A 15,568-nucleotide genomic window follows, 5' to 3' on the forward strand; every position below is an offset into this window, starting at 1 on the left:
GGCGTGACAGAAGCCTCCTGACCCGGGCCAGTGCTCTTCCTGCTGTGCTCCTGGTTGCCTGCTCATCTGGCAAGAGAAGCGGGGTGTGGGGGGGCGTGCCTGGGGCGAATGCGACAAAGCTGGCAGTGTGGAGGAGGAAAGGCAGCCAACGGAAACAGACTTGGCCTCTGGCCAGCAATATAGGCAGTGGACTCCTGGTGTGATTTCTCCTTTCCTGGTTAGCTCATGCCTAAAATTCCACCAATAGGGTTTAGGCCTGTAAGCTTACATCTTCGGTTCCTTGTAACTATGTAATTTCCCCGTGGGAAATCTAAGTCGTCCACTACTTGTACCTGAGTATGGATAATGTGTTCTAAGAACGAGTTTGATGGTGGGGGGTGCTCGAGCTGGGGGGTGGGGGGGGGAGTAGTGAGTCCGGAAGAGAGAACAGTGGGGGGGTCAGGAACAGACTCTGAGTGCGGGCTGAGATGGAGGTTGCCAAGGGCCAGACAGCTTGGTGGATTGGAGTCAAAGGCATACTGCCTGCCTTGAGTTTGAGTGCCTCTCCTTATTTTAGCTGTGTGAACTTGAGCAAGTCCCCTCAGGGTTCTCATCCGCAAATGAGTGTAACTGGGGCGCCTGGGTGGCTCAGTCAGTTAAGCGTCTGACTCTTGATTTGGGCTCAGGTCGTGATCTCACAGTTCGTGAGATCGAGCCGAGTCGGGCTCTGCGCTGACAGCCCGGAGCCTGCTTGGGATTCTCTCTCCCTCTCTCTGCCCCTCTCCCACTCATGCTTTTCCTCTCTCTCTCAAAATAAATTTTTAAAAGTTTTTTTTTTTTTTAATGAGTATAATTAACATTCACTTTGCCAAGTCCTGGTGAAGAGAAATGTAAAGATAGTGCCTGGCAGGTAGTAGGTATTTAATAGATACATCTGTTGAGTAATTTCTGAGTGCCCACCGAGGCCTGTCATCATACCTGGTCCCTGAATTCATGGAGTTTATATAGTCCAACAGATAGCTATGCCAATAATTATTTAATTATAATCTTATATAATAGTTTTATTATAATAATAACTCTCATTACAGTTGTGATAAGTGTCATACAAGATATACATTTACGGGCTTTATAGTGCATGTGTGTGCATGTCTGTTCTTCTGCAAGTGAGGGGGGGTGTGAATCTAATCCAGCCTGAGGGAATCTAGGAAGTCTTCCCTGGGTAGGTGACATTTAAGCTGAAAATGGCACCAATTATATACCCGGCTCTGTTCTTGACCCTGAGGAAAAAAAAAAATATGTATATATATATATATATATATTATATATAAAAAAAATATATATGTATATATTATATATATACATATATCAATGTGTGAGGATTAAGAGACAGACTGGACTGGTAAGGACCAGGAAGGAAAAGGTGGGACAGAGGCACTGCCCAGCTTCGGAGCATCAAAACAATTTGGATGGAGCACCTCCGGTTTGGTGTATCTCCTCCAAGACAAAGCACTGAGGGGAGGGACCCTCAATTTTGCATATTTAGCAAGAACCAGGTGACTGTCTTTCTAGGGAAAAAGGGAGGTGGCTAGAAGATAGCTAAACCTGACAGGGCCCTGTTTGTAGCTTTGCCAGAGAGACGCTAATGCTGTCTGTGTTCTGCCTACTGGGGTAGGTGTGTGTTACGTGTGTGTGTGTGTGTGTGTGTGTGTGTGTGTGTGTGTGTGTGTGTAAAACATCTCTGTTTATGTGTGCATGTCTCCTATAGACAGGCATTTCTGCCTGTCTCCTTGTCTGTGAATGACCTTGTCTCTAAACATGTCCTTGCAAGGTGTATGTTCTTGTGGGAAGTAAGTCCAGTCTGGCTTTAAATGCAACATGCATCCTGGTGTTTGTATGTCCTGTTGAGTGTGTGTGCATGCATGTGTGTAACTGGGTTGTGTTAGTTATATTTGTATATCAATGTAAGATTCTGTTCTGTCCGTGTGTGTGTATCTGCCTCTCTGCATACTGGTTGGTATGAATTTATCCTTGACTGAGTGTGAATGCAGCTGTTTATGAACTTGTCCATGTAAACTGGCAGCTTGAGAGAGGACTCTTGTTATTTCCTTAACTTAATCCTTGCCTTTAAGTGGCTAATACATGACTAAGCTGATGGGCTATTAAAATCTTTTATTAGCCCCAAGTCCCTAACCAACTACCTAACAATTTATTCTTCCATCCATCCATCCCTCCATCTATCCATCCCTCCATCCATCCCTCCCTCCATCCCTCCATCCATCCATCCATCCTTTGATCCCTCCACCCACCTATTCATGTCAATTGCATTTACTAGCTATGCAGTTTTCTCTCTTAGACTAATTACTAAATTTCTCTGTAACTCAGTTTTCTTATCTATGAAATGGGGATGATACAAGCATCTACCTGAAAGAGCTAGTTGTGGGTAGGGTGAATTAAGTGAGATATTGCATATAAAACAATTAGTACATTGCATAGCACATAGTAGTACTTACTATATTAATTATCATCATCATCATCATTGTGGTGGCCAGAGTATTTCAGCAAATTCTCAGCAGCATTTTACTAAGGGCTGCCCCTGAGCTAGAAGCTGGTGAGGCCCTACCTATAGCAGAAGCCACTGTCACCACCTTCTTGTGTGACCTTGGATAAAGCCTATGCGCTCCCTAGACCCATAGAATGCATAGAGCATCCTTGCTGTAGAATCCCCCTTATGGAGATTCTGACAGCATGTGTACTTTAAAAACTGCAAAGAGCTCTGCACAGTTATATAGCAGGCCAGGAGACACCCCAAAGCCTTAGGATGGCAGTCCTGGGTCATCTGGAGGGTCAGACAGAGCTGGGACAAAGCCAGGGCTTGTTGCCACTGCATGGCTCAGTCTACTGCTTTCTGCTGCTTCCTTCCTACGACTTCCGGTCTCTGTTCCCCCTCTGGAGAAGCACCTGACATGCTCTGGTGGCAGGGAACAAGTGTGTGGGGGAACAGGAAGCAAAGGGGGTAGCAGGAACACACCTTCTTTACTTCTTCACGAAGAAAAGCATCTTCAGTTACTATTTGGTGAGGGGCATTATGGTTTAAAAAAACAGAGAGAGAAGGGGCGCCTGAGTGGTTCAGTTGGTTAAGCATCTGACTTCGGCTCAGGTCATGATCTCATGGTTCATGAGTTCAAGCCCCTCATCAGGCTCTCCACTGTCAGTGCCAAGCCCCACTTTAGATCCTCTGTCCAGTCCCCCTCCCTGCCCCGCCCACCGCCTCTCTCTCTTTCTCTCTCAGAAATAAACATTTAAAAAATAAAAATTAAAAAAACAGAGAGAAAAAAAACTGGGTAGGAGGTGTGATTTCTGCCCCGATAAATCACCACTTTGGACAAGAGACAGAGAAAAAAGGAAACAAAGAGTTGAAAGAAACCGAGACGAGAAAAGAGACAGGGACACAGTAACAGAGAGACCCAAGAACAAAAGAGGCAGAGGCAGAAACAAGAGAGAGGGAGGGAAATCTTTGGAGACAGGAAGACAGAAGGAATGAAGTCAAGCTTTAGAGCAGACCTGGTTTGGGCTGCCCTAAAGCAAGACTTCACCGGCTGCAACCCCAGGATCAAGATTTTGCTGCTTTTCTTGGGTCACCTTGACCAGCGTGCACATACACACACACACACACGCTCACCCAAACCGGGCTGTGTTGTAAGCAAGAAATACAACTGTATCGTCTGAAGTCGCTGAGATTTCAATTACATTTGTGGCTGTTAGCCTTCCCTAGCGAATATGTTCACTGCTGGGTATTTGTACTTCCACTGGGAGAAGAAATGAAGAAGAAGTTGAAGCTAATGGAGCCTTGTCTGGGCCATGGACCACGCGAGTGAAGAAAGCCCGACTGCCCAGAGAAGGAAGAAATTGAAAAAGAAGTCTGTGGAGATGAACAGAGCAAATCAAGCTGGGGGAATGGGGAACAGGCAACCTTTGTGTCTGGTATGAAAGTTCTCGGTTCTATTCCTTCATGAGGGCATCTGAAACCTACATGGTGGGTTGCCTACCCAAACCCATCTTCCTGCCCCTTCCTCTCTTTTTATTTGGGTAATTCACCCTCCACTATGAGCATCACATTCCTCTTACCAGTGTTTGATGTATGCCCAGGACTCACTTCTGACCCATGTGAAGGGAGTGAGATTTGGGGGGCAAGCAGCTACTTGGAAATGTGCCCTCACTCTTGAAAAATATTCACTAGAGAGAAACATTACCTTTTCCATGGCCAGACATATTCTTATTGCAACCAGGAGGGAAGCTAAATTAGGACAGAGCTGAGACAGTGGATGGCGGAACAGGTAAAAGAACCCAGATCCTTAATGATGTCATTGAGCCACTGAATTAACCAACCTTGGAGCTGCCCTACTTAGTGGGTTGGTGTAATCGTTAGCATATACATTTCATTATTTTTAAATACATTTTGCCTTGGGCTTTTCGGTTTGGTTTTGTTTGTTTGTTTGTTTTGTCACCAAAAGCATCCCATGGATATACTCACCTGACTATATTTCCTGCCAGTGACTCTTTGACATTCCCCTGCATCTCTCTAATATGTTTTATTGAATACCAAGTAACCCCAGACTCAGCCGGAGCTTCTCCAAGCCATCTCTGAAATGTTGATTTTGGGGGGCAAAGGGGTAGACAGGAAGGAGAAATGTGAGTGCAGGTCCTGGACCCCCGGAGAAACGTGTGGGAGGGGAATAAGTAATGACAGCCCTCTCCCCAGCCTTGTACCTGCGAACCACGCTGACTCATGCACACATCACAGAGCACCTGAAGAGTAAATATTTACTGAGCACCTCCTTTGAGCCAGACGTTGTTCTAGGTCCCAGAGAGTGCAGAAAACAATACTCAAACAGACCAAAGTGACGGTCCTCATGAAACTGATACTCTACTGGGGAGAAACAGACAATGAAGAAGAGAAATAAGTCAAACACACAAACAAGCAACCAAACTACATTGTTTGGTTGGTGGCAAGTGCTGTTGAATGAAGTATAGGAAGTAGCGAAGGATCCCTGGGGGTGTCCAGAGAGGGACCGATAATGTCATGCAGGATGGCTGGGGAAGGCATCATGAGAAGGTGACATCTGAGGCAAAACCTGAAGGGGTGACTCATGTAGACAACTGGAGAAGGAATGTTCCAGGCAGAGGGAGCAGCTAGTGCAAAAGCCCTGAGGTGGGAGTGTGCCTGCCGGGCTGGGGAAGAGGAAGAGAGGCCAGTGCGGTGGGAGTAGCAGGTGGTATCGACGGGCCTCCTGGATGTGTGCAATGGTCGTCAGCCACAGGTATTTGTTTTTGCTGCTATTCCTTAAGCTGGCTTGCTTTTTGTTTAGATGCATTTATTGGGGACCAAATCTTTACATCACTTCTATAAATGAAGAGTCAGTATCACTTGCCCTAAATAGAAGGTAACCAAAGAGGTAAATAGGACAAAACAGAAACAGCATTAAGTTGTAGGGCGATGCCGTGGCCTGCAGAAGGCCTGAGTCTGAAGCCAGCGGTCTCCTTGAGAAAAGGCTCATTGACGGTCGTAGAGAAGCGACGAGACACAGCAGCACCAAGTGAAGACGTTGTCCATGAAATGGAGACTGTCTGGTTTAGGTCGTGTGACACCACCTAAAACCATCTGTGTCCTGCCAGGCAGGGTGGCAACTGCTCTGGTTTCCCTGGGACGTAGGGGTTTCCCAGGATGTGCTTCCAGGGCTACAACTGAAACAGTTTTGGACATCCTGTCACCAGGGGGCCCCATCCACACCTTGGCCTCATACCCTCTTGTTTCTGCTTGTTGTGCTCCAGGTTGCCCCTTGGGTGGGCTGACTCCAAGATGATCCACACCCCCAGGATCTGTGCCCGTGCCCTGGGCACCCATGAAATACCCTTGAATGTGGGGGTGACCTGTGACTTGCTTCTAGCCAGTAATGTGTGACCAAAGTGATGGGATGTCGGTCCCGTGATCACATCACATTTGAGAGTGGCATCTACATTGCTAACATACCCTCTCTCTTGCCCTTCCCAGTTTGCATGCTTGATGGGGCAAATGGTCACGTCAGGCAGGCCCAAGGGCAGCCTCTGGCCAGCAGCCCACTGGGAACCAAGACGGTTCTTTTCTTGGTCCAAAAGTCCAGAGAAAACGAACGTTGCCAACAACCCGCTGAGCTTGGAGGCAGACTCTTCTCTCATTGATCCCGCAGACGAGACCACGACCCAGGGCGACACCTTGACTGCAACCTCCCAAGTGACCCTGAAGCAGAAAACCCAGCAGAGCCTTGCCTAGATCCTGACCCACAGAAACTGCGAGATAATAAATGTATGTGTGTGTGTGTTGTTTAAGCCCTTACGTTTATGGTAATTTGATACTCAGCAACACCTGACTGAGACATTCTTTCTGTCTCAGGGCTTCTCCGGGTCCTGCCCATTTGGATGGCTCATTTATGCACTCTTTAGACCTGAGGCCATTACATGTGACCCTCAGGGAACCCTCCACTGTCTCCTGGCTGCACCAAGCTGATGCTGACAGTGGCTTAAGCCTTAAGTATTTTAAGTGGTGGACGGAGCTCCATACTTGGGGGATTTTTACGCCCAGCCTGATAAACAGGACAGTTGCCAGGACATGGTGGAGTCCGGGCCACTGGGCATCTGAAGACTGGCAAGCTGCCTCTATGTAGGGCTGGGTCAGGGCCAAGACTCAGCACCTTGACTGCTCCTCCTGGCCAAGCCCCTAGGCTGCAGAGTATAAGAGACCGCCAGGGCCTCCATTGTCTAGACTTTCTTCTTGCCCTCCCTGCTTCTGACCTCCTTGCCCATCTCCTGTTTTCCCATCCCCATAGTTTTGTGCCTCCTTCTCTCTTCTCAACCTACTTCCTTCCATTTGACAAACCATCTAGGTAGTCTGCTCAATTTTCAAATCAAAATAAATGTATTTTATCACAAAAATAATGTTTGCACATTTTAGGAAATTCTGGGGAGAAAAGAAACAGAAAGGAAAAATTGACAATCATCTCATCGCACTACCCAGAGACAGCCACTTTTTAACCTGATGTCTTTTCTTCCTCTCCCCTCCCCTTGACCGTGTTTCGTTTAAGTGCTTTTTTAATGGTCTCGTACTGTAAGTAGTTTCATGGCCTGTGATTTGTTTTTTTCCACTTAGCTTCCTATCATGAACATTTTCCCACAGCAATAAATACACCTCTATGTCAGTCTTTTAAATTACCGAGTAACATTTCAAATGATTTAATGTTTTTGCTCTCATGTTAAAATGTAAAGAAATGCTCTTGTAGTTCAGTTGCTGGACACATGCATAAAGACTTCTCTAGACGAGGAATCACCGGTCAAAAAGACGCACGATATCGAAGATTTTAAGAAGTATTGACAAATCTCCCCGAACAATACTGGACCACTCTTCACTCTCCAGAAGCATATGACATCATTCCCCATTCTCTCAAATTAGCTATTCTCTTTGTGATTCCTTTTGTTTGCCATCACAGTCCTATTACTACGTCGCTCCTACTCCCCCTCACCTCCAGACATCCACTCTGACATGTCAGATGTACAAGCATCGGCAGTCCACCCTCAAAACCTCTGTGTATGTGTATCCTCAAACAATATATAATACTGCTTTGGGAGGGCATTTATAAAACCTCACGGTAAGTCCTATTGTGCTATATATTACATTCTATTACCCCTTTTTGTTCAACCAATACTGTTGGTTTTCTTAAACTGAGATCTATCCTAATTAATGTAACTTAAATTCATTTGTTTTTTTTTTTTTTTTTTAATGTTTATCTATTTTTGAGAGAGAGAGAGACAGCGCGAGCAGGGAGGAGCAGAGAGAGAGGGAGAGGATCCAAAGCAGACTCTGCACAGGGATGCCTGAGTGGCTCAGTTGGTTAAGCGACTGACTTAGGCTCAGGTCATGATCTCACAGTTCATGAGTTTGAGCCCCGCGTCGGGCTCTGTGCTAGCAGTTCAGACCCTGGAGCGTGCTTCAGATTCTGTGTCTCCATCTCTCTCTGCCTCCCCCACTCACTCTCTCTCTCTCAAAAATAAATAAATATTTTAAAAAAGATTTCAAAGCAGGCTCTGTGCTGACAGCAGAGAGCCCGATGCAGGGCTCGAGCTCACGAACTGCAAGATCATGACCCGAGCCAAAGTCAGACGCTTAACCCACTGCGACACCCAGGTGCCCCATTGGGTTTTTTTTTTTTTCAAATGTTTATTTATTTTGAAGGAGTGAGAGAGAGTGCACATGTGCGTGTGCAAGTGGGAGAGGGGCAGAGAGAGAGAGAGAATCCCAAGCCAGCTCCTCACCGTCAGCACAGAGCCCAACACAAGGCTAAATCCCAAGAACCATGAGATCATGACCTGTGCTGAAATCAAGAGTCAGACACTGAACCGACTGAGCCATGCAGGTGCCCCTCAAATTCATTTGTTTTAACGACCATTCAATTTTTGTCTGCATTGTTTAGATTCATTTTCAGGCTGATGTAACTGGTTGCCATCATGTTGCAGTTATAAACAACACTGTGATGAATATCTTCGTTCCCCCCTCTCTTTATCTCAGCTAGAGTTTCCAAGCAGACGTGGGATTGCTGGGTAGCAGGGATAGCAGTGTCTTTCAAACCCTTTTGACTGTGACCCATCATAAGAAAGACATTTTTTCCATCATAGTCTGGTAAGGCTCCCTCCACATACACAGATAAAACAAAGTTTTGTGAAATAGTGCTTATCCTTATCATAAGAAAAACATTCTGATGTTTATTCTACTTAACTTCCTTTTTAGAATATTGATCACAACCTATTGAACTAATTTTATAACTTGTTAATGGCCCATGACCCACAATTTGAAAAGTAATGGGTTAAGGTATTTTGAATTTTGGGGTGTCTGGGTGGCTCAGTTGGTTAAGTGTCTGATTTCGGTTTAGGTCATGATCTCACAGTTTGTGAGTTCGAGCCCCGCATCGGGCTCTCTGCGGTGGGCACAGAGCCCACTTTGGATCCTTTGCCTCCCTTTTCTCTGCCCCTCCCCAACTTGCATGCACTCTCTCTCTCTCAAAAATAAACAAACATTAAAAAATTAAAAATTAAAATAAATTAAAATGTTTTAGTCTTAATAAAATAAGATAAAATAAATTCAGTTTCACGAATATTAGTTTGAAATTACTCTTCAGAGTGGCTACGCTAACTTACGAGGAATTAGGTTCTCATTTCCCTATGTCCTAGCCAGCACTTGATTTTTTTTTTTTTTTTTTTTTTTTTGGCCAGTCTGATGAATCTAAAGCAGAATGCTGTTGTTTTGATTTTTCTTTCTCTGATTTCTAAGAAGTTGTTTCTCCTCATATGTTTATTCACTCCCTGAGTTCCTCAGAAAGTGAGTTTGCCTATTTTTCTATTGGGTTGCCAGATTTTTTTTCTTGCTGATTTACTACTAAGTTTCTTATATAATTTAGATTTTAATTTTTAACCGTCTGTTGTTGTAAATATGCTGCAAATACCTTTTCTTGGTCTATTAATCATTCATTAACTTTGTCTGCAATGTCATTTATTGAGCAGAAATCCATCAGTTCTTTCCTTTATGGTTTGGACGTTTTGTATCTTATTTAAGAAATGCTTCCCTAACTCAACATCATAAAGATTTGCCTTTCGATTTTTTATAGCTTCTTAAACCATCTGAAGTTTGTCTTTACATGATATGAGATAGGATGTTATTTTATTTTTTCCATACAGCAGACTCACTTTCTCCAACACTGTTAGAATAATCTGTCCTTTCTGAATTCTTCTCTTCTGTTCCATTGGTCTACAGTGCTTGAATTAATAGCACACTTGGAAACATTAGACTTTATAATATGTCTTAGTATCTGGTAGGGTGAGATGCCCACCTTTGCTTTTATTTTTGAGACTACTTACTTTAGCTATTCATGGAAAGCTTATCTGCCATGCAAATTTTAGAATTGGTTTATCTAATTCCTCTCCCCCAAATATCGACTAGAATTATATAAACTGACGCCATTACAATGTTGTGACTTACCTTTCACAAACATATCTCCATTTATCCAAGAAATAAACGCCTCCTTTAGTGAGCTTTCTCTGACATGCTTAGCTAAGTTAATGTCTAGATAATTCATTTTCTTTCCTTCTTTTTAAAATATTCTCCAATTTAATATGTGGGAATGGTATCTTCTTTCAGGACAGCCAGGGTTTGGGGTTTGTTTGTTTGTTTGTTTGTTTGTTTTTGAGGGAGAGAGAGAGTTTGTGCATGTAAAAGGGCAGAGGGAGAGGGAGAGAGAGAATCTTATGCAGGCTCCACGCTAGTGCAGAGCCCAACACAGGGCTCGAACCTACGACTGTGAAATCATGACCTGAGCTGAAATCAAGAATCAGACTCTCAACCGACTGAGCCACCCAGGCACCCCCAGCCCGGTTTTTTATACTCTTCTCTTCATGACCCTGTCTCCTGGATCACCCTCTTTGGCAAGAAATGACCCCGAAGATATCAGAAACCCAGGCCCCTATAAGGACCAGGCAGAACCAGGAAAGCAATAATCAGATGGGTAGTTGCCAAGGGTTCCAATCTATTGAAGGTGCTGTGTATATCTGGGGCTCTAAAACAACTTTACATGAAATGAGATGGAGAGAATAATACTGACCTGGGTTCCTTTCAAGGGTACCACCACCCCTGTTTGAAGGAGTTACCTAAACTGCTTGGGTGTTTTGCCCGTTAAACTGCCTTCTAAGGGAGATGAGTCTTCTTAACTGCAGGGTGCTAGTCTCATTGAGCTGGTTATACAAGTTCAAGGCTAGAGCTGAATTACTTGTTGCCACAAGGATCCTTCCTTCCCAGCTCTTTTTCTGTGCCTCACCCAGCCTCTCTTCTAAACAAATGTTGAGCAAACATGCATTTAAAGGGAAAAAGAGACACTGGATTATTAGCTGTTCTGGGCACTACGCATCTCAGGCTGGCAAGGTATGGGATGGTGAGAGAGCAAGAGGTCCTGGCAAGGCCCTAGAGAAGCCCAAGCCTCCAGGAACCAGGAAATCAGGTAGACCGCCAAGGTAGGAACGTAGGAATGGGGACCAAGGCCAAAGCCCTATTACAGGAACTGTAGCCCAGGCCGGATGGAACAGGACTTCTTAAACCAGATAATAGTCCCATTATTGAAACACCAGCACATGTCCCAACAGAAAAAAACCAGCAAAAGACCTGACCAGGCAAATCTCCAAATGAAGAAAAACAGGTGGCCAATACAAGGAAAGGAAATGATCAATCTCACTAGAAGCAAAACAATAAGAGATTTTCCCCCCTTATCTGATTGGCAAGGTTTCTTTTTTCTTTTTCCTTCTCTTTGTTCTTTCCTTCTTTCTCACTCTCTTTTTTATGGCGATACTCATTACTGAGAGAGAGGGTGGTGGAGGGGCAATCTCACGCCCAGCTGGTAGTTCTGTGTGTTGGCACAGCTTATCTGGAGGGCAATTTGGCAAGGCTGCATTAAAAACCCCAAAGACAAGCACTCTTGGATCAGCAATTCTACTTCTAGGAAACTTTCCTAAGGAAATAATTAGAAGTGAACACAAAGATGAATAATAGCCGCTTAACATTTACTGGGTGTTCAGTCTGTGCCAGGCAATATGCTAAGCTCTTTACACTTAAACCTCAATCAGGCCTCGCAGCCACATACGGTGAGATGGGGATTGCCACGTCCATTTTCAGGTGGGGAAACTGAGGCTCAACAAAATTTGTCGAAAGTTGCACAAATTCAAGCCTATCGAGTGACAGGTGGGGGCTGAAACCCCCCATCTCTCTCACTCTAAAACCCGTGCTCTGAACCAGCTCACTATCCTATAGTGAAAAGTAGAAGGGCATAAAAACTGGTGTTCCGGAAAAGTATGAAAGTGATGTTCTACATAGTACCGTTTGAAATAGCAAAAATTCAGAAATAAACTTAATTGTGTAAGAAGTGAAGGATAATTAAATACATCCTGTAGAATAGTATGACAAAATACAGTCATTAAAAAGAAATCTGGAAAAAATTATGACAGGGAAATATTCATGATATACTCACTGAAAAAAAAAAAAAAGTAAAACAGCTATGTCCCGTTTTAATTTTAAAAATGCATCTAGGGGCGCCTGGGTGGCGCAGTCGGTTAAGCGTCCGACTTCAGCCAGGTCACGATCTCGCGGTCCGTGAGCTCGAGCCCCGCGTCGGGCTCTGGGCTGATGGCTCAGAGCCTGGAGCCTGTTTCCGATTCTGTGTCTCCCTCTCTCTCTGCCCCTCCCCCGTTCATGCTCTGTCTCTCTCTCTGTCCCAAAAATAAATAAAAACGTTGAAAAAAAAATTTTTTTTAATGCATCTATACCATTTTTATGAAGTTCAAAAGTAGGAAAGACCAGAGCGGTGATCAAGATCAAGGGAAGGGGTTGTCAATTGGGAAGCCTGCTAGGGTACAGGAAATGTGCTAGATCTTGATCTGGGTTGGCTGACGCTGGTGGATGCATACCTAAATATTAATCCAGCTGTATGATTAAAACGTTAATATAAGTGCTTTACATAAGTTAGGTTTCTCTAAAAAAAAAAAAATACATAAATGTATAGAAAAAGCCCTAAAGAAAAAGAACAGAAGAATGTTAGCAGTGATTGTGGCTAAGCATAATTTTCACTTTATTCTTTACAGTGTTCTGTACAGTTGACCGTGAACTGCACGGGTGCACTTAGATGCAGATTTTTCCCCATATAGACAGTCTCATACTGTACATTTCCTCTTTTTTTATGATTTTCTTAAAAACACTTTTTCTCCAGCTCACTTTATTGTAAGAATCCAGTATATAATACAGACGACATGCAAAATAACTGTTAATTAACCATTTATGTTATCAATAAGGCTTCCAGTCAACAGTAGGCTATTAGCAGTTAAGTTTTGGGGGAGTCAAAAGTTATATGTGATTTTCAACTGCGTGGGCATCAGCAATGTACAAGAGTCAACTGGTACTTTCTTTCCTTCCTTCTTTTTTTTTTTTTTTTTTTTTTTTTTTTACAATGCCTGTATTACCTTTATAATTAGAAAAAAAATAGTGTCAAGTTCATCATCAGAGGGGAGGAGGGAAGGAGAGCATGCACTTGAGAGCCAGGTATGGTCCGGACCTGGCACTCGGGGGGTGGTTCCAGTGCTGGAACGGGAGTCTGGTCTTGCAGGCAGGACGCCCCCGTTCCAAGGATGGAGAGAATGGAGGAGAGAAGCCCTGCTTGATAGGTAAGGCTGAGAGAGGGGCCCTGAAGAGCCTGGGATGGACCCAATTCCTGCAACTTTAAATGCCTGCTCGGTGGGTGCTGTGCAGAACCTCCCCCCCCCCCCCCCCCCCCCCCACAGTCACAGCCAAGGCTCCTGGACTCCTCATTCTGCTGCCAGTCAGATGCCTTGCTGCTCACTGGCGATGACATCAGGCCTCCCGGGAGCACACTGGCTGTCAGTCAGCCTCTTCTGGCAGCAGTAAGCCAACTCTGCCTCCTCTCTCTTTTAAAGGGACAGCTTCTGCCCGGATGAGGGAGCCAGGTTGGGGCCCTCTTGACTCCCTCCTTCCATTTAGAGTCCGATTCCAGCGCAGTGGAGAAATGAGAGGGGGTGCAAGGCAGGTTTTCATGGCTGCTTCCTGAGCCTCAGCTCATCCCTGACCATGAAACCCTGCCAACCAAGAAGTGGATCAAAATAAAGAATTTAGGTACAAAGAAGCTTTGGTATATAAGATTACCTGTAAGTATTAAATATGCCTAAATATAGAATAAGAAAAAAATAACTGTGAGAATTAGCAGCTCTTCCTTCCTTACTAAGAAATACCAGTTTAGATTGGGTCCATCATATGTACCTAGTAAAAAAAAAAAATCCCACATTTCCTAGCCTCTGTTACTGCCAGGGGTGGCATATAACACAGTTACGGCCAATGAGATATAGACTAAGAATTTGTGGAAAGCTTTCTTGATAGAGTCATTTTCTCCTTCTTCTAGTGAAATAGAGACATGGTGGCTGGAGCTGCAGCAGCTGTTTTGTAATTATGGGGAAAACCCCAAGAGACTTGCAGAGACCCCAATCCTGACATTCTTGAGGCCCTGAACCTGAGGCAGTGACTGTCTAACTCTTCACTACTTGTTTATTTAAGCTACTGTTTTCTGTAACTCATGACTAAAAGCAACCTCTTACTGTTTCACTCAACAATGTAAACATAACAACTAATGCAAAATGGGAAGTTTGGGGAGAAGGGATGGGGAAAAGCATAACAGTGCCAATGTTTCGGGGCGCCTGGGTGGCTCGGTTGGGCGTCCAGCTTCGGCTCAGGTCATGATCTCTTGATTTGTGAGTCTAAGCCCCGCATTGGGCTCTTTGCTGACAGCTCAGAGCCTGGAGCCTGCTTCGGATTCTGTGTCTCCCTCTCTCTCTGCCCCTCCCCCACGCGCACTCTGTCTCTCTCTTTCTCTCAAAAATAAATAAACATTAAAAACTTTTTAAAAACTGCCAATGTTTCACTGCAGGTAGTTGCTATCTGAAATTGAAATATTTAGTTAAAAATGATGATGGCTGCAACCTCTTGATGTTTTCCGGAGGGATCTTTGATGAGCTAATATTGTTTTTGGTGGAGAAAGAGCTATCTAAAGTTCAGATATTCTTTCATCTACAAAAATTCTATTAAATCCCAGTCAAATATATGAAAGATCTCTCAAAATTAAAGAAGAGTTTTATAATATGAAACAATTTTGATAAAACTATTTCTGATTATCTGTGTACATGCATTGAAAGATGTTGGGCATGACATTCATCTCATTTGAATTATGCAAATCTCAGGTGTTTTTGGTTTTGTTTTTCGACTTTTAAATTTGAAATAATTGTAGATTTACAGAAGAGTTGCAAAGATAGAGCAAAAAGTACCATCTCACTTATTCTTCACCTAACTGGCTCTAATGTTAACATCCTTACATAAGCATGGTACATTTATCAAAATGAAATTAACTGGGTAATATGCATAATATGATTAACTACACTACAGACTTCATTCGGGTTGTCCAATTTTTCCACTGATGTCCTTTTTTCTGTCCCAGTTTCCAAACCAGGATACCATCTTGCATTCAGATGTCACGTCTCCTCTGGCCTATGACAGGTTCTCACTCTTTCCTTGTCTTTCATAGTCTTGACATTTTCAAAGAGTAGTGGTCACTTCATTTTGTAGAATATCTTCCATTTTCGCTAGTCTCCCACTTCCTCATGATTAGACTGAGATTATAGGTTTGGGGGGAGTGATGTGCTCTTCCTATCACATCATAGCAGGGGCACATAATATCAACATGACTTACCCTTCGTGCTGTTGACCTTGATCACTTGACTTTCTCACTCCCTTCTTTGTACTTTTCCATATTGCTTTAACTCCTATAATAAGTATGTGAAGTCAGTGAATCTGGAACTGCTTCATAAACCGAAGAATCCAAAAATGTGAGGGTTAAATTTTTTATTTGAAAGAGAGAATTGATGTCCAAGCCTTGATTGGGAGAGGGAGATGGGGATAAGTATAGCTACACCATCA

Source organism: Puma concolor, chromosome A3 (assembly GCF_028749965.1).
Source record: "Puma concolor isolate L17-30 chromosome A3, mPumCon1.1.hap2, whole genome shotgun sequence".
Lineage (NCBI taxonomy): Eukaryota > Metazoa > Chordata > Mammalia > Carnivora > Felidae > Puma > Puma concolor.